The sequence below is a fragment of the Aythya fuligula genome, chromosome 8, assembly GCF_009819795.1.
Source record: "Aythya fuligula isolate bAytFul2 chromosome 8, bAytFul2.pri, whole genome shotgun sequence".
NCBI lineage: Eukaryota > Metazoa > Chordata > Aves > Anseriformes > Anatidae > Aythya > Aythya fuligula.
The window spans coordinates 31,859,683-31,879,869 of NC_045566.1; the positions used below are offsets into that span (position 1 = coordinate 31,859,683).

General features: G+C 42.1%; 1 protein-coding gene across 8 annotated transcripts in view; it reads left to right on the forward strand.

The window, feature by feature from the left end:
* ZNF644 (zinc finger protein 644) overlaps positions 1-20,187 on the forward strand; it is a 78,419-nt gene that overhangs the window by 12,753 nt on the left and 45,479 nt on the right. For 3 of the 8 annotated variants that reach the window (XM_032192442.1, XM_032192436.1, XM_032192443.1), the window contains exon 1: positions 14,847-14,914. The gene's annotated coding sequence lies outside the window, so the exon portion shown is untranslated. Of the gene's footprint in view, positions 1-1,588; positions 1,709-14,370; positions 14,505-14,846; positions 14,915-15,068; positions 15,125-15,391; positions 15,469-20,187 lie in introns of those variants that run through there. The other 5 variants (XM_032192437.1, XM_032192438.1, XM_032192440.1 and 2 more) reach the window with 5 other exon arrangements.

The following is a 20,187-nucleotide window of genomic DNA, read 5'->3' on the forward strand; positions in this document are numbered from 1 at the left end:
GTGGGTCCCTTCCAACTTGGGATATTCTATGATTCTATGATTCAATTGGCAAATCTACTGTGTTGGTGAACTGAGATGCTCTTTATGTGCCAAAGCCCAAATGTAGATGTCTGTGTGCCTTTGTTGATAATAATCTCCTTTGTAAAGCACTTTGAGGTCTAGAGATGAAACGGCAACAACTACCTTAGAGCTTGGATATTAATAAATAGAATAATGAATATCAGAAACAATGAGGGCATTCACCGAATTCTGTAGGAAGAGCCTGGTCTTTTGGGCAGGTCCTGGCAGGTAGGTGGTAGCTTACTCCCATAAGAGTCTGGGTCCACCCTCATTTCTCTCTGTCTTTAATTAAAAGCTCCAGATCCATTGCAAGTGTAAAGGAGATGTTCAGCATCTGTCAGGAATGGCCTCCAAAGCTGCATGGGGCTTTTCCAGCATTTTAAGAGGAAATACTTGTTTGTTCTTCTGATCTGCTAAGGTGGCAGCCTGTGCAGCCCTGAGCAATCCTATTGCACTGTGCTCATACATTCCCTGGAGCAAATGAATGAGATGGTTTGGGGTCTCTAGTGCATCTAGTGCCCTGTGCATTTTTTTGTAAAAGTGTACTGGCTCCCATTTCATTTAAACCCTGAGTTTTTGAGACAGGAGCCTGTATATACATTGCTGCACTGGATCTGTTCACCTGCAGCTTTCCCCACGCCCAGCACATGAGCATGATTTCCTTTTATGCACTGCTCTGTCACAGCTTGGCAACTTTCCCAAGACAGTCCATACCAGAAAGCAGAATATGGCTGCTGAGCAGCGTAGACAGAATAAATGCCTTATGTAACAAATTCATTTAAACACTAATTTAAACACTATGAAATGTTGAGACATGAGACATAACTGAAAGCAAAATGCAGCCCTTAATCTCTAGCATAAATTGTTCTGTTTGCCCTCTCCATCATCAGCATCTAATAGCCACTGACTGTTTCCACTCACGTATCCATCTTTTTCAAGAAACTGCCTGCAGCAGAATTAACAAACAGCTTGGCAAGCGGTTTTAGGGGTAGGATTTTTATTTATTTATTTATTTTCTCCTAATTCTTTGTGATCCTCATGAGCACTTCCCTACTAATGTGCCTGTGGCATCATTAGGTGTTTAATGAGAGTGACGTCGCCTTAATAATATTACTTTTATAGCTCATTTTGTTTTGACAACTCTTTGGTTTTGTGGACGTTTGTAATGTGCAGACTTCTTCTCCCTACTCCTGACATCAGAATTTGTAGAAATATTTACCATGGAGGTATTACCATAAAACCTTAAATAATGAATTGTCAACCCAAATAATGAGTTGCCCCCCTACCTCTCAGGTATGGTCTGGACTACCTCCATTCATTATTTTTAAGTGCAATATGTGTTCAACACCACAGTAGTTTAATGACATCTGTTAATTACTTTAGCATATTTCTTTTGTTTAACTGAAACACCAGGAGTAGTCCAATAATGACCACGTCTCACATGGAGTAGTCCAATAATGACTACATCTCACATAGCAGTTAAGTGCAATTCTGCAGATGAACAATCCTTTTTGTTTTCTTTTCACAGCTCCGAAAGACCAGCACGGACTCCACAGGTTGTGGATCAGTCTTCTTTCTCTTCTTCCTCACATCTAGGAGCTCAATCATTTTATGTTGTGCTTGGACTGAACACAAGGCTGCTAAAATTGTAAGTCTTGGCTAGATGCATGTAATGTTATTTTACCCCCTGAATTTTGTCTGTGTATTGGCTGTGCTACATCCATTTCTTTACTCATTAAATTAAATGGATGCAATTTTGTGTACAAGCAAGAGCATAATTCTTACTTAGGAAAATGCCATGTTCATCTACCATGTCACATGGATGATCAGTGCTGAGCAGTGCATTTATTCAACAGCTGTCTCTATGCAAGGAAAATAGTGATATTTTTAAGAGACTAACTGATGCCCATTAAGTTCTCACTTTTATATTATCTTCCAAGTTATTTTATCTGGTTTAGGATGCTAGCATGTATTGTCTTACCGCCACAGCAACATAATAGATCTAATCCATTCTTCTCTGGTTGTGAGCATTTAAAACAACTGGGCTGCTGTTGTGAATTTAGCTTGCTTGCATCAGATAAGATGAGGGGAGTTACTGGGGCAAATGGCAGCAAAAGCAGTCTTGCTGCTTCCTTGCATAGCATGTCTCCTGCACAACAGTGAAGGGGAGCAAGATGCTTGTCTTTGCAGTCCTGCTACTGCTTCCACCAGGCTGCAGCATCACTGCACAACCACCTGACCTGGGGCTGCCCCTGGCTGGTTGGGTGCTGGAGGCCCTAGAGGTTCCTGCCTCTGTTCCCTGTGCGGTCACAGCTGGTGGTGCTGCACAGCCCCAGGAGCAGGCAATGCTAACAAAACTGTCATTGTATACATAGCTACTGTTTCAAATGTTCTTATCCTGGCTTCCAACATCTCTATTTTTATGTCCTTGTTTATATTTAATAGCAGTTACAGTGGATAACTGGCTTTATTTTGGAAACGTTGTCATTTCTCTTGCCAGTACTGAAGCCGTGAAGTTCTGAAACAAAGACATGCCTTTTTACTCTCTTTCTTCTGATAGGTTTTGTCATTTGGCAACTGTTGTTCTGTAGACTTCGCAGAATTTGAACAGGAGTCTGATCTCCTACAAAGTGACACACACATTTATTAGAATTCAGGAGCAGGTTTGGGGCCTTTTCTCTGATGCACCATGCTGGGTACCATGCATGAGAAATTAGAGCCTGTCTGTTATTATATGACCAAACAGCTGCAGGAACTTCTAGGGTTTTTAAATAGTAGTAGAATGATAATCAAAATAATATTCCTGTAAAACAAAGTGAAAAGAGGTCCAGGCTCTTCTTCTGCAAGTCTCCCAGGCCCAAAAGAGAAGGATTAAATCTGGACAAAATGAGCCCCTGTACACATGTAGTTCCATTGAAGTAAAATAAATAAATAAATGAATTGGATTCTTTCTATAAGCTCTTTCATGATAGTTCCTACTTATATAGTTTCTTCTTAGCCCATTGTAAAAAAAATAAAAAAAAATAATAATTGTAATTTCTAAATTAATATGGGATTTGAGATTTTTTTCACTCACTTCATCAAAGGCATGCTTTTGAAAATTGTATGACCTTTGGAAGAAAGGCTCACATGGTTAGGATGTGAGTTAATCACTCACAAGACATTTCCAAATAAGCAGTGGGAACTCCTCAAGCTGTTTAATTTTCCTGTTCCTACTGGGAAATGGAATTTGTTCATTCAGCTGCCCTGCAAGTGAAGTGTCCTCATCCGACTTGGAGCAGAAGAACTGGCAGGCACAGGGAGGCCAGCTAGCCAGCTACGACCTTCTGCCCAGTAGAAGTGCTCCTGTGCTGCCATTAAGGCTTTATTGCCTGTCCATTGTATGCCTTCTGGGGCTCCCTGAGAGTGTCCCAGCTAGGATGTTGGGGGGACATTCTTCAGAAACCTTCTCTGTTGCCCCCCTATCTCCCAGGTATGGTCTGGACTACCGCCACTCCTCAGTGCTTCTCCCTGGAGCACCCTCATATGTGTTCAACAGAGCCATATGGCCTGGCACCTGTACTGCAGCTCTGCACCTGCAAGCATGCCCTACCTGCTCAGACCTGCTTAGCACCATCTGCCCATGCAGCCCTCTTGTCTGCAGTGACATGTCCTCTGTGCCTCCCCCACCCAGCCTTCTCCACCTGGCCCTGGGCTACCACCTGCAAGCACTTTGGCCACCTCATAGACAGTCTTCCCCCACACTTAAGAAGCCACAGCTACAAGATGAGCTTTTCTTGCTTCTATTAACCCAGAAGAGGAGCAACAATGTTCTTACCCAGAAGGAAGCGTGACCCCTTTCTCTGCATTGTCTGCAAAAAGGAGGGCACTACAGAGTCTGTTTCTGAAGCGTAGGTAAGGCCTGAGTAGGTTGTCCGAGAATTTACTGAGAGGCCACAGAGGTGCTGGCTATCCCAGGGAGGGTGAAGCATAGGTAGGAATATGGTCTTCAGGCTCTGCTTATCTCTCCACAGGTACAGACTCAACAAGCGCATGTGGCATATCCTCAAATATGTCAGATGCTGCCTGCATGCAAAGACTGGACTAACAGGCAAACCAAGTACTCCTGATGATTGTTTGAGCAGGAGCCCTGCTCTCCCAGCCAGCAAGCTGGGCTTGGTTCACCATTTCCCTATCCAGAACCACCTCTTCTCATGCCCTTCCCCACACCTGTGACTGCCCTCAGCATCAGTGCTGGGCTGAGGAGAAATACTAGAAAATACTCGGTGTTCCTGCAGCTGCTCACTTTGAAGTGACCTCCGTGCTGTCCCAGAAGGTACTGGTGATGTGTGTGTAGAGCCAAATGTGATTTCAGCGAGGACAGCCTGTGGCAGTGCAGGCATGCTCTTGGTGTGTGAGGGAGCAGCACCTGAGGCATTCTTAGTGCTTTTGCTAACCGTGGGGGTTATTTTACACAGCATGATATGTCGATGCTGACTAGCTTTGTGTTGGTGCATGGGCTTTACTTCTCTCCCTGCCTTTGTAGGGCCTCCTACGCTCTTGCCCAGCATTCCCCAGCCTCAGGAATGGCAGCTCTTCACAATGGGTTGCTGCAGTGAGACCAGAAGGATGGTGATCTGTGAGGGTTTTTTTTTTATATATATAAAGGTAGGGAATGTGTAGGTTGTGGGTTGTATGTGGTGGAAATCTGCTAATATCATGTGAGTACTCAAGTGGCCTTACATGGAATTCTGTTAGCATTGTGGGGCAGATGTGCCTCACTTGCTGTGCCATGCAGATGTGACAAAGAGCTAGAGCCCTCTCATGGTATGTAGGGGCAGCCCCTGTGTTGCTGCCTTGACTCCCATCTCCTCTGCATTCAAGGACTCTTTAACTGGCTGTTCTGCCCAAGCTGTACTTACAGTGACCCTTTTCAGCAGGAGGAACATAAAAGTTCCTGAGCTTTCAACAAGAAAAAAAATATATATATATTTTCTTTCTTTCAATGAAAGAAAATTCCAATTTTCCTAGGTGCCTGGGCTTAGAAATGGTGGCTCCATGTGTTGGAGGTTCACCGCCATTTCCAGCCCTTCCCTCTTGCTAGCATCTGGGATCAGCCTCCTGAACTTCTGTGGAGAACCACTGTCATCTGTTGGGGGGCCCTAAGCAACAAAAGCACTGTCCTCTCAGATGGTGTTCACAGCCCGCTGGAGAGCTGCTTGATCAGTGCAAACTTTGTTAGGCATTACTAGTTTTCCTCAGCCTACCAGATGAAACTTCTAAAAGGACAGGCAGTCAGCATTCCCCAAAACCCTTGCTGGCCACAACTGCCCTTTGCGCTGTCCTGCTGCAGATTGGGAGTGCTGTGTGCTGTAGGCTACTGCTTGCCTTCCTCAGGCTTGAGAGTTGAATTCAGTTAGCTCCTGCCAGCCAGTATCTAAGACTAAAATGAGCTCTCAGTATGATCTCAATCTCTTTATAAGGGATAAGATAAACTGTAATGTGAATGATGAAAGTGATCATATACAATTCATGCTTAGTGAGTACCCATTGTCTTAAAATAATCCTAATAAACACTGTTTTCCCCAGCATGTGCCACTGTGAAAAGCTGTGCTTCCTAATGTACTATCAGAAATGTGATGATACCAACCTCTTTTAGAATGTGTAATTGGTAGAATGTGACAAAGACATGGTTATCGCTTACTCATAAATGGGATACTTTTAAAATACTCTCACTCTTACACTGATTGGCTTAAAGGACCTGCTGGTTAAGATGTCTACATGAAATTTTAAATTGCTGTTACCTCATTGGCTCTTGTAATGATTCAAAATTAGATTCCCTTGAGTAGAGCAAGTAAAAACAATTCTGTTTTAAAGCAGAATATGAACATTGCTACTCAAAGCTGAAGGTATATTTGAATGATCGTTCACATATAAATTCTTACGGAGGAATTTTAACATACTTTCAGAGATTTTAATTTTAATATCATTTCAGAGATTCCTGACAACATTCAGACATAGCTTCTTTTGCTGCAATTCCCCAAATGGAACTACTCTACTGACTATTCTGCTGTTACAGGTAGCACATTTTCACTCTATGAACTGTCTGCATGCTCTAGCTAAAAATACACTTCCAAAGCCTTACCTGAGCTCATTTCCGCACACTGAGCTTTGAACACATCATTGGAATCCAAAGCCAAGAAATGTGAAACTGGGACAAATTTTAAAAGTGAGCATGACTGTTCCTCTAAGTTTCTTCATTCTTTTGTTTGAGAAACCTCTACTCAGGTTGCATTCCAAGATACCAAAATAATTATTTTACAGTTATTTTAAATATGTAGATTTCTATTACTAGGAAATTAGTATTGGAATTTTCTTTCTTTGAGCCTTTCTGAAAGTTCATTAAAGTCTTTGCAGCTATTTCACTGAGCTTATAATTAGAAGTTTTATGTTCCTATGAGCTTCATACTAAAAGCAGCAATATTATACTATAAGATCTGCCTGCAAATCCCATACCTAAGATAATATTTCTCGAAAGGGATAATAGCAAGTGAACTGCTGAACAAATAATTCATCTGAGAGTACATGCAGGATATGATCTGGAAATACTGGATGAACAAGAGAGAAGCAAAAGTTTTAATATAGCTTTGATCATTGCACTGAAGATACTTTCTGGCAGATGAGGGGTAAAGGATGTAGCCGAGCTGAGAAACAAGGAGATGTTTCTCCTTTCTTTGTATAGCGAGGGACTGGCAGGGAGATTGGAAAGAAAAAAAGTTCCTGAGTAACAAATCTCTCATAGTAATAACCCTAGGTTTTAACTTGCTCTTTTCTTTTTTGACATTAATTTTATTCTACAAGAGGAGACTTTATATTCCAGTGGTCAAAATGAGATATGAGATATACAAACCTACCATGCTATATACTGATACTGTGCAACCACAAAATCTGATAAATAATTTTTCAAAATTGGATGTTAACTCTAAGCCTGTCAGAAACTATCACAGTTTCATATATTTTTCCCTCCTTTTCAAGATTCAATTGCAAAGATGTCTGTTTTCATGCCCTGAAGATATACACGTACCTATACAGTACACTATACTCTAAAAAAGCTTTTGTAGTTTTTTTAAGCTTTATCTCTGATGTTAGAAAACTCAGCTATATTCATAATTCATTGTCTTGATCAAAACCAAACTCCTTACAATTAAGAAACAAACAGAAGGTATGGCATATCAAACACACTTTCTGCTGCTGTGATCTTATCTAAAGACAAAATAAGCTCATTGGTACTTTTAGATTAAGAGTAATAAAGTGCTTTTTTGTTTCTTTACTTCTCCTTTAAGTAATGTTATTATGTCTTCCCATGCATAAACCTCTGGAGCTCTACAAACGGATGATAACAAAGATTGACGTGAATGTTTGTGTCAAGCATAAGGACAAGAGGGTGTATGTCCATCTGACTTAATGCAAGAATTCACAATTACTATGCAGGAGCTGCAGGGCAGAACAATAGAAAGCTGTGGGGAAAAGAAGGCGGTTTGAAATCCTGCCTAGTATGTAGTGACACCCTGGCAATGCCAACCACAACTGAGAGATCCTGTTCTTTTTCATTTTTCAACATAGAGCACTTCCTTCTAAAGGCTACATTTTCTGTTAAAAATGTCTTCACTTGGACCATTGTCCTTACTTCTGTATGGCCAGGTGACCTTGAAGTACAGAAATGGTGGGGGTTGGCTGCAAAAACTTTTATCCCCTTGTAGGGGTGTTGAAATAGTGATCAGCTGAGGGAAGCGGCTTTCCCTGTGTGGTGCAACCTGGGTCCTTCACTGGAATATGTAGAAGTCACAAATACAAATTTGGAGATGAAGCATGGCTAAAAGGGTCATTGTTACTAACTCCCCACATTAAAATTGCTCAGGACTCCAGTATGTGTCCTAGTCATAGGTGTGCCCCTAATGCCAGTCCCAGAGGTGGGGCGTGACACAACTGGAAGACCAGAACATGTCACCCTACAGGCCCAGTGCAATTTCATTCTCATAGGCAATTCTTTGTTAGCATAGGGTGGTCATGTCGAAGATCAGGTTGGTAGTGATAGGAGCTGGACTCTAATGCCCCTTCCTCTGCAGGGGTATGTTAAGGTTACTGGTGTGACAATTGAGAGAGAGAACTTGAAATTACTCTGTCTTCTCTGTGAGCTATTTCAGGAGTATAATGTGAACTGAATCATCAGACTGGGTTAAGCAAAACTATGATTATTTATACCTATTATATCTCGGTCCTTTCCATCATCTGCTGAAGGCCAGTTTGCTGCTGCAGCTTTCTTCCTCTCTCACTAAATTATAATTCAGTCAGCAGACTCAGGAAGAAATCTGTTAGTTTTGTTGCTCATAGCATATTTTCTTATATTAATACTTCCTGCATGATGCAAATGGCAACCCTCCAAGGCAATACATTGTTATTTTCAAGAAGGTGAGTGCTATAATATATGGTGGTATTTTCCTGCTCTAATCTACCTTCTTGTGATCTTTGAATTGTATGAGACTTGAGCTCAGTAACTCAGACATGAGAAAAGAGGTGTCAGCTCCTCCTGAAGGGAACAAAGATGTAGGATTAACTATCTCCTTTTTAATGTGTGATGGATTAGAATAACGCAAGATAAAAGTAAATAAGCATAAAAACCATGGTTAATTTGGTCTATTGATAATTAATCTAGGATTTTCTAATTAATAATGTTTATTACAGTGGTACCTGAGGAGCAGGGAAGAATGGAGCCTTGTGTGCCAGGCAGACAGTGTTGTCCCAGCAGCTGCTCCTCTCTGATCAGTGAGAGATGACAATAACACTTCTTACTGGCAAGACTCAAAAGAGGAGGCAACTGTGGGAGGCTGGATACATAGCTGGTGTCCTTGTGACAGAAGCTGTTCTGTAATTGCTGGAATAGTCTTAGCCAACAGGAGCAGGTCTGAGCAACAGATACTGTATTTTCCAGCTACTGCCCATGGACAGAAACCTAGAAAAATGAAAACAAAGTGGCAGTTGTCTGTATTAATTTAACTTGAAAATATTTTCCTAGGTGAGAGATTTAAAACAGTATGAGGGTTCTAAAGGCAATTCATAGTGGCAAGTAAAACTACTTCCCCAGAAAGCGTTTCCAAATATCCTTCTGTTGCAGAGTATTGTACTTCAGGACTAACCTTATCTTGGAATTACTGTTCGGAGAGTCAAAGGCTGTAGTGACATATAACTTCACCTATACATTCTTACTGCCCTCTTACTGTTTTACAGGTAATTTTAAAAGTTTAATTGATACTGACAAAAAAAAAATATATATTAAAATATCTTTATTAATAGCAGAGAATAAATTTATATTCTGAATAAAATAGATTTGTTTCCGTCTGAAAAAGACTAGACAGTCCTCTTTGACAACTGTATTTCAAAAGAGCCTGTGTAACAAGCAAGCCAACGGAACATGAATCAACAGCTCAAACAAAAAACAAAAGTTGTCATTTTTCCCCTTTCAATTTTTACAGTGTTGAGGTAAACCAAACTGCTGTAATTAATTCTGCTTTTAGTTCTTCAAAATTTCAGTAGAAATATGCTAATTACTCTGTAAAAATGACCAGTATATTGAGTTCCTAAATTTGTTGATATTGGTGAAATGGTATCGTTGTAAGAAAGGCCAAGAAATTGGAAACATCTCTGTAGGATGAAAAGAAAAACTCTGTGGTAAGGTGAGCAGTAACACACAGATCTTTCACATGATGTTTCTGGGGGCTTGTTTTTGTGATTCTAAGGGTCTACAAATGATGACAAGAAAAACCTTATAAGTAGAGGTAGCATGCTTTTTTAAAACATCCATCTTAGCTATAAAAAAAAAAAAAAAAAAAAAGGCACTAGGTCTCAAGTACTCCAAAACTCTTCTACTTTTTCACTTCACAGTAGTGAATTTAATAAAAGATGCTACTTTTTCCTATAAACCCAATTTTTGTCTGAAATTCTGACATCAAGGGTCATTCCCATTTTGGAATGTTACAGAAGACAAAATTTTCTACTAAAGGTGACAGTATGAAGATGAGATAGAAGTAGAAATGGAGAGGGGAAATGGGATTAACGCAATGTATCCATTACATAAGTGCATTGTTATTTGCAAATCATACAGGCTTAAATTGTTCTATGTCTCAAAACTATGTAATCTAATATTTTCTCTGATTTTGTTTTTGTTCTTATGTACAGGATAACGACAGTATTTTGATATTGAAAGAAATGTTTCAACTGAAAATGAAATTTTCAGAGTGATGCATATAGTGGCTACATTTCCATGGTGAATCTTTTTACTTTTTTGCATAGAGTTAATGAAGTGCTTGGGGTCCCAGGGAATAAAAGGTGCTATATAAATGTAAGAAATTATCATTAAAAAGTTTTTCCCTCCAGGCATTTGGGATTTTGCTGTGTGTGTTGCAAGGAGGCATTTGCGATCTTTCATTCAAAACGCTTCAGTTTAGACCTGCTCCAACTCTCCCTCTGTAGTATCATCTACAAAAATGTTTATATGAAAAAACAGTTTCCAAATTGGTTTCAATTAATCATATTTTGCTGCTAACATGAAAGAGCCTGCTTTGGTATAAGCTTTATAAAACCATTTTGAAGACCAAGCAGAACTAGGTAGCAACCTTTTCTCAAGAGGTTTTCAGTTGCTGTTTTAAACGTTATTAGGCCTTGTCTGCATCAGTGGAGGAATAATACAGGTTCACAGACAGAATTCATGGAAATAAAAAGCCAACTGTGCAGTATGGTTCTTAAATTTCAAGTTATATTTTACGGTCCTTTATTTGTTGTGCACATTCTTTCACTGATCTTGGAGGGCCTCAATGGAGCCTTTTTCTGTCACCCAAAATTAGACTGATTTTTTTTGTTATATATTTCTCAACTTGTTTTAACCTAGCATGCAATGTTTAAGATAATCTACCACTTTTCACATATTAAAGTGTACGCGTCAAAGCTGGCATAATCAGAAATCAAAACAAGGGTTGTGACATGACTGGACATAGTCTTAATCATTTTAGCACACTGCCATTTTGATGAAATGTTGCAGTTATGGCCTCCATGAATTCACACTGAATCTGTATCCACAATGTGTGAATCATATGTATTTTTATAGAGTTCAGTCCTGTTTATAGAACTGGGAATTTTAGGTCAAGTAATAAGTTGAGGTACTAAATAAAATGCTAAATATCTTTAAGCCCTTAATAAAATTGGGAGATTTGGCAGCAGTAGAATTAAAGTTCAGCTTTCCTTACGCTATCCATTTTACTTGTTATAGTACAACACTGCATCTTCTTCTGTATGTTACTACTTTCATAGACTTTGGTATTTTCTTTCAATTATTTGTCACAGAATTGAAGGAGGAATTACTACTGCTTAAAAATATAAGTGAGTGTGATTACATTAAAATAATTGGTATTAAAAATATATGTATATATTTTTAGCATGAAATGGAGAGGTAGTATTAATATTTGCTTTTCCATGTTTTTGTTTGCATTTTTGTTAGCCTGGAGAACATATTACCAAGACTCTTAGAAGAAATCTGTTGATTGTGTGAGATGATAATGTTTCTTTTGTTTAAGAGCAGAGGAAAACCATACATACAAGCTCCAAAATATCAGAACTTGATTTCATAAATTTATCTTTTCAGAAAACAAGCTTAGTTCTCAGAAGAGTAACATTAGCACTCATTAGGGGACTAAGTGCTTCAGGGTACTGTTAATGAAATTCATAGCCTTTTGCCTGTGGGCTATCAGTTTGAATTCAGTCGAACTCAGTGGAGATTAAAAATTGTCCTATTTAATGGCCTTTGAATCATTACTAATGAGATGAGTTTGGTAGGTCCCAGTCCCATAATATAAACTGTTCATGCTGCCTTCTAACTGGCAAGCTCCGGAGAAACCCCAAAGTTTAACGGATTCTGGGGAAAGAACCATCTGTTACTATGGGGAGGGGGGAAGAGAGAGAGAAAGCAAGGGCAAAAGTCTTAATTCACACTAGTTACATGAGTACTAACAAACACATTATTTGTAAATGTGGGATTTGTAGCATTATATAAAGTTTGTAAATTAGCAAAATATCTGAGCATGCGACATATGTTGCCACACAGAATTCAATATGACAAAGACTTCCAAAGGGGATATCTACACCTGCGCATAAGATCACACCAACACATTAAATTTTAAATGTCTCTGGGATTTCTATTAAAAAAAAAAAAAGAGCAGAACAGATACCTGGATAGTAATTGCTGTTATGGAAAATGATACTGAAAAAAAATTTGACTGCCTGCCTGGTGTGTCTTCATTACTTCACAGCAGAGTCCAATGCTTCTGATCTTTTAACTCAGCCTTAAAAAATGGGAATGAAGTTTCCAGAACCCTCCAGAGAATATACAGCAGTTTTATTTATTCATACCATAGTAAAACTTTTCCTAATGTCTAACCTAAATTTCTTTCAGTACAGTTTGAAACTGCTACTTTTTGTCTTCTCCTGGGTGGATTTAGTGAACAATGTATTTTTCTTCCTATGGTCCTCTCTCCTCTAGACTAGGAAATCTTAATCATTCCTATTTTCAGTTAGTGTCACATCTTTTGAAATTCCTGTTTTTTTGTTGTTGTTTTTGTTTGTTTATTTCATTGACTCTCTTCTATTGGTCTATTTTAAAAGACATATTTTTCTTGAAAGGCAGAGCACTAATACTGAACACAGTATTCCAGGCAAGGCTTTACCAGTGTTAAATATGAGGATAAATTCTTCGTACATCCTAGATATAACAGTTCTGTTTACACACCTCCCTGTACTGTGGCTTTTTTCACAACAGCGTGACATTGTTGACACACATTCAGTTTGTGATCTACTGTGATCCCCAGTCCCTGTTCTAAAGACCTGGTATTTATTTATCTATTCCTAGTCTTGTAATTGTGCAGTTATCTTCCTACTTAAATGTAGAAACTGGCATGTGCATTTATTAAATTACATCCTATTTCTGCAACCAGTTTATCAAGAACATTTTGAGTTCTATTTTTGCCCTGCTATTCGGTTCTCCTCCAGCTGCCCCAGTTTGGTATTGCCAACAAATCCGATCAATGTAAAGTGTGCCCCATCATTCATGTAATTAGAGACTTGGTACCAGACCCAGGACATATCCAGGCCTAAGGAACCATATTTGCTATATTCTGCTATTTTTCAAAGTAAAGCATTGCTTTTTGAGCAGTTTTGCACCACTGCAGTCATTTCAGAGTTTGGCTTGATATGATTTTATTGGCAAATCCACGTTGGCTGTAACTTACCACTTCATTAGCTACCATATACTTAAAGATGTGTGATTATTTGCTTCAGTACTGTGAGAAACACTCCGTAGCCAATAACTTAGGCTCAGGCGAGGATCCCAGTGAAGTAGTAATTTATTTGCGATTGCAATGGCGGGTGCCCCGCAAGCAGGAGAGCGCATCTGCTAGTTCCAAAACACAGTTTATATACTTTTTGATGACAGGACCCTCCCCTGTTTCCCCACTGAGTGGGTAATCCAGGTTCACAATCTATCTGATGCTTCACAAACAATGCATGGCCTTCAGTAGCTGGCCTGTCAAATTTCAGTTTCCTTTTGCCATTTTTACTGTTTGAAGTGGTAATGTTTCTTCACTTATCTGTCTTGACTTAATACTGTGATTTTCACCTAATTGTCCTAAGGAGTCTGGTTGTCTGCATTTTACAAGGTCACCTGCTTAAGCTTTCTTATCACTGTAAGCATATCTCAGTACCACATTCCTTCCTTCTAAACAATGTTACTCTGCAAAACCAACATTTCTATTCCTACAGTACTTTCCTGGGAATGGAGGCTGGAATGATTGGCAGTTCCAGGCTCTACCTATGCTCCCCTTTGAATTATATGTGCTATGTGTTTCCTTTTCCTCTTCTCAAGTCTTCATGAGCTCTCAGCAACAGCCGCTCACACCTCTGAAGTTGCCTTATCAACTCCTCACTCTAGTGTGAAATCTTTTGGGCCTAGCAAATCTGCAGGAAAAGTCTAATTTACAAATTTATCGAAGCAGTCTCTAATTCACCAATTTACTTGTCTCGCTTGAAGCCCTGCCCTTTTGAGTCGGGGTTTGCCAGCAGAACCATCAATCTGAAGGAAAATTGGCACCAAGTGCTGCTTTCTTAGGGTCCTGTCCTACTTGTTCCCTCGGGAAGGACAGACTGCCCCGTGGCTCTCCTCTCCCCTCGCGTTGCTGCTTCGTTCGGGTTTCATGCTCCCGCCTCACGCTGCCCTGTCACATCTTTTGCCAGACGCTGCTTGTTGCAGGACTCTGCCTCCTTTGTGCGGCTCCCTCAGCGTTTGACCTACTTTTCTGCTTTCTGTGGGAAAGGCACCGCGAGGCAGCACACGCTCCGACCTCCCGAGCCTGGTAAGCCTGACGCAGGTAAGGGGCGGCTGCGCCGGGGCGCGCTGTACTCCCCTTTCGGGGAGGGCTCTTTGAGTGCCTGCGGGGGCAGCCCCCAACTGCTCGCACGGCGCTGCCGGCACCGGCCCCGCGGGGCCAACGCGCGCGGCCCTAGCGGCGTCGAGGGAGCGGCGTTAACGGGGCGGGAAGGGCCGCGCGTCCCCTGCCGCCCCCCGCCCGGCAGCGAGAGGGGGTTGGGCAGCGGCGGCGCGGGAACACCGCACGCATGCGCGCTGCGGCCCCCCACCCTCCGGACGCGTGTGCGGCTCGGTGGGTGCGCGCGCGCGCGCGTGTGTGTACGCGGGGGGGAGGTCGGGAAGCTTGCGCGATGACGTCATGACGGCGCGCGCAGGACGTAACCCCGGCGTGACGCACAGCCCGGCGAGCCCGTGAGTTCCCGCTAGGCTTCTTTCCTACGCGCCCTCCCCCGCCCCTCCCGCCCTCCCCCTCCTCTCGCCCCCCCCCGGCCAGCGTGGGGGGGGGGCGCGGGCGGAGCGGGGCCGCGCGGCGGTTGGCGCGCGGCTCTCCTCCACCCTGCCGCAGCGAGAACATGGCGGCCGCCTCCGACCTGCTGCGCCGCCGCTGCCGCCTGCGCCGCGGTGAGTGAGGGGTCGGGGCAGCGGCGCGGGGAGAGGCGGGCGGGGAGGGGGCGGCCGCTGTGCTCCCCGCCGGCCCCGCGGCCTCCGTGGGCGCCGAGCCGCCCCCCTGCCCCGAGCCGGCCGGCGGGCGGCCTCCCCGGTGCCCCGGACACAAAGGGCTGCGCCGGGAGGGCCCCGCTCGGTCACATGAAGCGGCGCAGCCAGTGAGCGCGGAGCTGGGGGGAGGCGGCGCGGCCGCCGCCATTGCCAGGCGCGGAGGAGCGGGGCAGCTCCGGGCCGCCTCGGCGGGGCGCGGGGATGGACGCCGGGGCCCGGCCGCACGCAGCGGGGGCCGCGGGGACCAGGTAACCGCAGCCGGGCCGACCGCCCGCAGCACGGCCACGGTAGGAGGCCGCCGGCGGCTTGGCGGGGCCCGGGGTCACCCTGGGGGGCTCCGCCCGGCTTGAGACCGAGTGGCACGGCCGGGGCGCTCCGGGTCGCCTGGGTTCCGCTTTCCTCGGCCGGTCCCTTCCCTCCGGCCTCGGAGCCGCCCGGCACCGCTGCGAAGGGCTGGGGGCTCCAGGCCCGCCGCCTGCCCCGGGTGCGGGCCCTGGGGTATGGCGGCGGCGTTCGGGTCGTGCGGCTGTGCTGCCGTCTGCCTCGGGGGCCGACGGGCCTCGCAAAGTTTGTGTGCGGTGATCGGCGTCGGTTTGAGCCGTCTGCGATCTACCAAGTTTTCTTCCTTCCTTTATGTGCAGCCTTTACTCTGTTGGAAGTGGGTAACGCGGGCTGTAAATTGACAAGTCACGGAGGCAGTGGAATGTAAGCATGGTATATCAAAATAGGCTTCTGTTCGTGCTGTACAACTCTGGCCCTTTAAGCAAGATCTCATTTGCAGTGATATTCTGACCCCCCCGTCCTTTCTAGCACATAGTTTAATTATGAAGATTGTGTCATGGAACTTCTCTTTGAGATGCATATGGGGAATGAATGTACACCAGATTTTAGAGGAAGAAGCTGTTTCGTGTTGTGTAGATTAATGAATTAACACATGCGACAAACACTCCAAGAGGCCGATAAGCATCTCTGGAATTCCACCGCAGAATTTTACCTGTTACTGACAAGTTTGCGCAATACATTTTCTTTATAAAAGCTGTTAAATATTTTTTCATTCAAATTATAAAACAAGTCTTTAATGGAAGAATTTTCACATATAAGAGGTACTTGGGAGTTTTGACAACTGGATGTGATTCTCCTATATAAAATTCTTTGCTACCTGACTTGTGTAAGGCAGATGACTTGAGGGCAGAATAAATGAACTGATTAGACAAAGTGAAACAGGTCCTGAGAAGCTTTTAGTGGGTCACTTAGATGCAGAGAAAATTCTGTGATTTCCTTTTGGGAGAGGAGCTTAAGTAGAGCACATAGAGGAGCAGTGTAGTGTGACAATCCTATTACATTGATTTATAATCTAAGCTAATGTTGCAAACCTGTCTAACGTAACTGCGGAGGGATGTGGTGCAGAGTTATACATGAATTATAACCAGAGGAGGGAACCCTCAAAGTACTGTCTTCCAACATCTAGCACTTGTTCAAGCAGAGGTTTGTTGTTTTGTTTTAATACAAAAAAAAAAAAAAGCTCTGCAGGGAAAAGGAGTTGGGGGGGAGGAGTTGATTTCACAGTTACTGTCACCAACTTTTCTTGTTTATAGAGAGAACTCTTTTTTTTCTTTGATCTGTATGGTATATTGTCATATTCAAAATGATCGTTTTTTTTTTTTTAACAAATTTAACAAATTCAGGACAAAGGTGTATTACTTCAACATATTTTTTTTTTTTTTTCCTGAAATCCAGCATCTATTCTATAATGAGTACCACTTGAAGGTATATGCCCAGGAAAATGTGTATGAAAGTTTACCAGTGAATGCTAAAAGAGGTTACTCCAGTCTTGAAATCTCAATGGGTGACATGGCTAGTAAGAAGAAAAGGCACTGATGACTTGAAGCATCCTTGTAAGGTTAATTATTAGAGCAACAACTGATTGAAATAGGAGTATCAGCAATTGAATAAACAGGATGTTAAACAATAGTGGCAATGCCTTCCACTTTAAAATAACAGTGAAGGCTGAATATGGACACTTGGTTGTCAGTGGAATTTCTGTTGGAATCAATAGTTTGTGCCTATCCTTGCACACATTAGCAGAACCTACAAATGCACAAACGTTTTCATTCAAGCCTTTTGAAGGCACTTCTGGAGAAAACAACTGAAAAGGAAATAAAATTCTTAGTAATAATAAAGCGCATGCATGCTCACACACACCTATTAACTTGGAACGCTTTCAGTTGTTTTTTTTACCAACTTGCAAAAGATCTCAGAACTTAAAATTGGAAAAAGGCAGAGTAGCCATGCCACTTCTTTTGCGGTTTCCCCTGAGGTTGGTTTGAATGAAAGTCCTTTGAGCAGTTGCTGACAGGCCTTGTTGATTTGGCTAGTTGGGATCATCACCTTCTTTTTACATTTTTATAGCTTAAAACAACGTTTTGTGTTCAACAAAGTTGAAGTGATGCAGCTGTTACAGGACTACCTGTTAAGGTGTGTTCGTTTTGTGTTGTTTTTTTTTTTTTTTTTTTTTTATTGTATCATTTCAATGCCAAATGCACTACTCTGATGATATAGTTATTTTAAGCCAAATTGAACTGGTTCCCTCTGTGCTCTACATTTTGATATTCTGTACTATATATTAAGAGACTGGGGAAAAGATCATTTAATAAAATTAGGTTATATCTGAACGAGATTGCACTCAATTTAATTGACTTTTAGACTGGTTTAAATTGGCAGAGCCTCCAAAGCATGATTCCTTCACCTGAAATTAGTGTTCACACAACTTCATTGTGTGAAGAAATTAGTGGTAAAATAAACCCAAACAAGTCTTTCTTCTCTCAGAATGCACTTATCCTTGAGTGCACTAAATATCAGCAGGTTTTTGATAGTGAAGTGTTTTTCCTTGTTGCTTTGTTGAATGTAGATGTAAACTTGGTATAGCTACTGGGAAAAGATTTAAAGTTACCCAAGGAAATTGTGTATGTTGGTCATTCTGGTTCATATGCATAAAGATAACACCGGTCTGTATGGGTTAAGGGAATCCCCACAGTTTGTACCATCCTGAAAAAGACATCATTTTTATGCTTAATTAAAAAAATAGCTTTTTATGCCTGTATACAGCGTGTTGTCTAAACCTAAACTTCTGTCAGCTAGTAGCAGAGAATTCACACAAGCAGTGATGGTATAAGAGTCACGGCCATATTGTTCACCAAGCTGCAGAAAGGGCTTCTTTTTGATGTGTGAGGATGTGAAATAGTTGCAGTGATTTCCCTCATTACTGAAATGACCAAAATGAAGCCAAATGCAATAATAGTGTTAGAGAACATGCAATTTGATGATCAAATCACAGCTGTCTGTCAAGAAAGACCATGTAATGAGTTTGCATGGACTTACATGTGTTTTTTTTGTTGTAGCCTGGTAGTCACAGGATCAGTCATGTTACCTAGTGTGCAATGTAATGAGTATTTAATCTTGGTATAAAGTCTACTCTTAATGATATTGTATTTACTCATAAATGGTGTTGGTTCATTGAAAGAGAGCAAGCTTTCTTTAATTTAAAAGTAAGCAAATAACCCAAATAATAGTATCTCCTTGTTGTGCTGCGTTCCTGCCACTGTTAACTGTACACAGCAGCTGTTAGGTTGATGAACTATTGCAGCAATGCCCTTATGCTGCCAATGAAGTTAAGGGGGGGGGGAGAGAGAGTGGCTTAACAGTGAGTATGCATTTTTCGGGTGCATTTTGTTATGCTAAATATTAACTGGTCATTTCTTGGCCAGTTTGGTAACACAGAAAGCTCTCCCTCCAATTGATGCACTTGTGGTAATGTTGGTAGGGAAACTACTGTTCTTACTGTGACTCAGCCCAGCTATTGGAAAAGGTAAATCTCTAGTTGGCATGTATTGATTGGTACTGAGTGCTTCATCTCACATGTAACTAGTTGAAGGATGGTGGCTTATTTAGAAATTTAGTATTTCTTGAAACTTAATCCAAAGGATGCAGTCTGTGCTCAAATCAGAACAAAGGTCAGGTTGCTGGGTTTGGGAATATAGTAGGCCTGTTGTTAGTGTGCAGTAACTTCAGTAGGCTTGACATTGCAAGTTAGGGACGTACCATACTTACAAAAACTTTGGATTTAAGGGCCTACTGTTTTTTGAGTGAAAAATAATAAATAAAAAAAAAGTTACGGTCTGGTATTTGCCATCAGATTTTTTTTTATAAAGGGTTGTTATTTTATGAGTATTTGAAGGTTATTTTTGTTTTGTTTGTTGGTTTTTGCCTGCCTTTAATGTTTCAGTCTTCACAAAGCAGCTGTAAGGGAGAAGGATGCATCCTGGGAAACAGGTGCTATATTGATTTGTCCTCTTGTAGCTGAAGACTGGAACTGCGATCATTGCAACTCTCAGGTTCCCTGGGCTGGCTGCTAGCTCTGCCCTGGGAGAGTGCTTCCCACAAGTAAGTGGTAGAACACAAACAAAGCAAGATGCATGTTACAGGTCTTGTATAGATTATCTTTATTTACAACCTTTTACTTCTACATGTCCTTTTTTTGCTTGAGTGAATAGTGCAGAGGTCCTTAGGATGTGATCAGATCATTGTAACGTTGAAGAGTAGTAACTGAATCTGTCCAACCTGCTCCTTCACTGAGTAACATCTGGCACACTGGTAGCATGAATTGTGCTTTATCCCACCTACCTTCCTAGGTCGGCTTCCTGACTGGGACAGCGCTGGGCTTTCTCATTGAGGTTTCCCTTCAGCAAAGGCCTGCAGAGGAGGTTGGGGGGCTGCTTTTGGAAAACTCTTACTGATGGCTGCTTATAAAGCATAGCACTTGTGAAGCTGCTGTGCTCCTGCTGGTAAGAAGTTGTGGCCAGGTGTCTGGTTCTTGTCTGCTGCAGTCCCTGGGGTGCTGGGTGCTAGTTGGTGTGCTTGGTTTTGTCTGGTTTTGGTTTTGCTCTTCTTCCTAGAGCATTCTGGTTTGT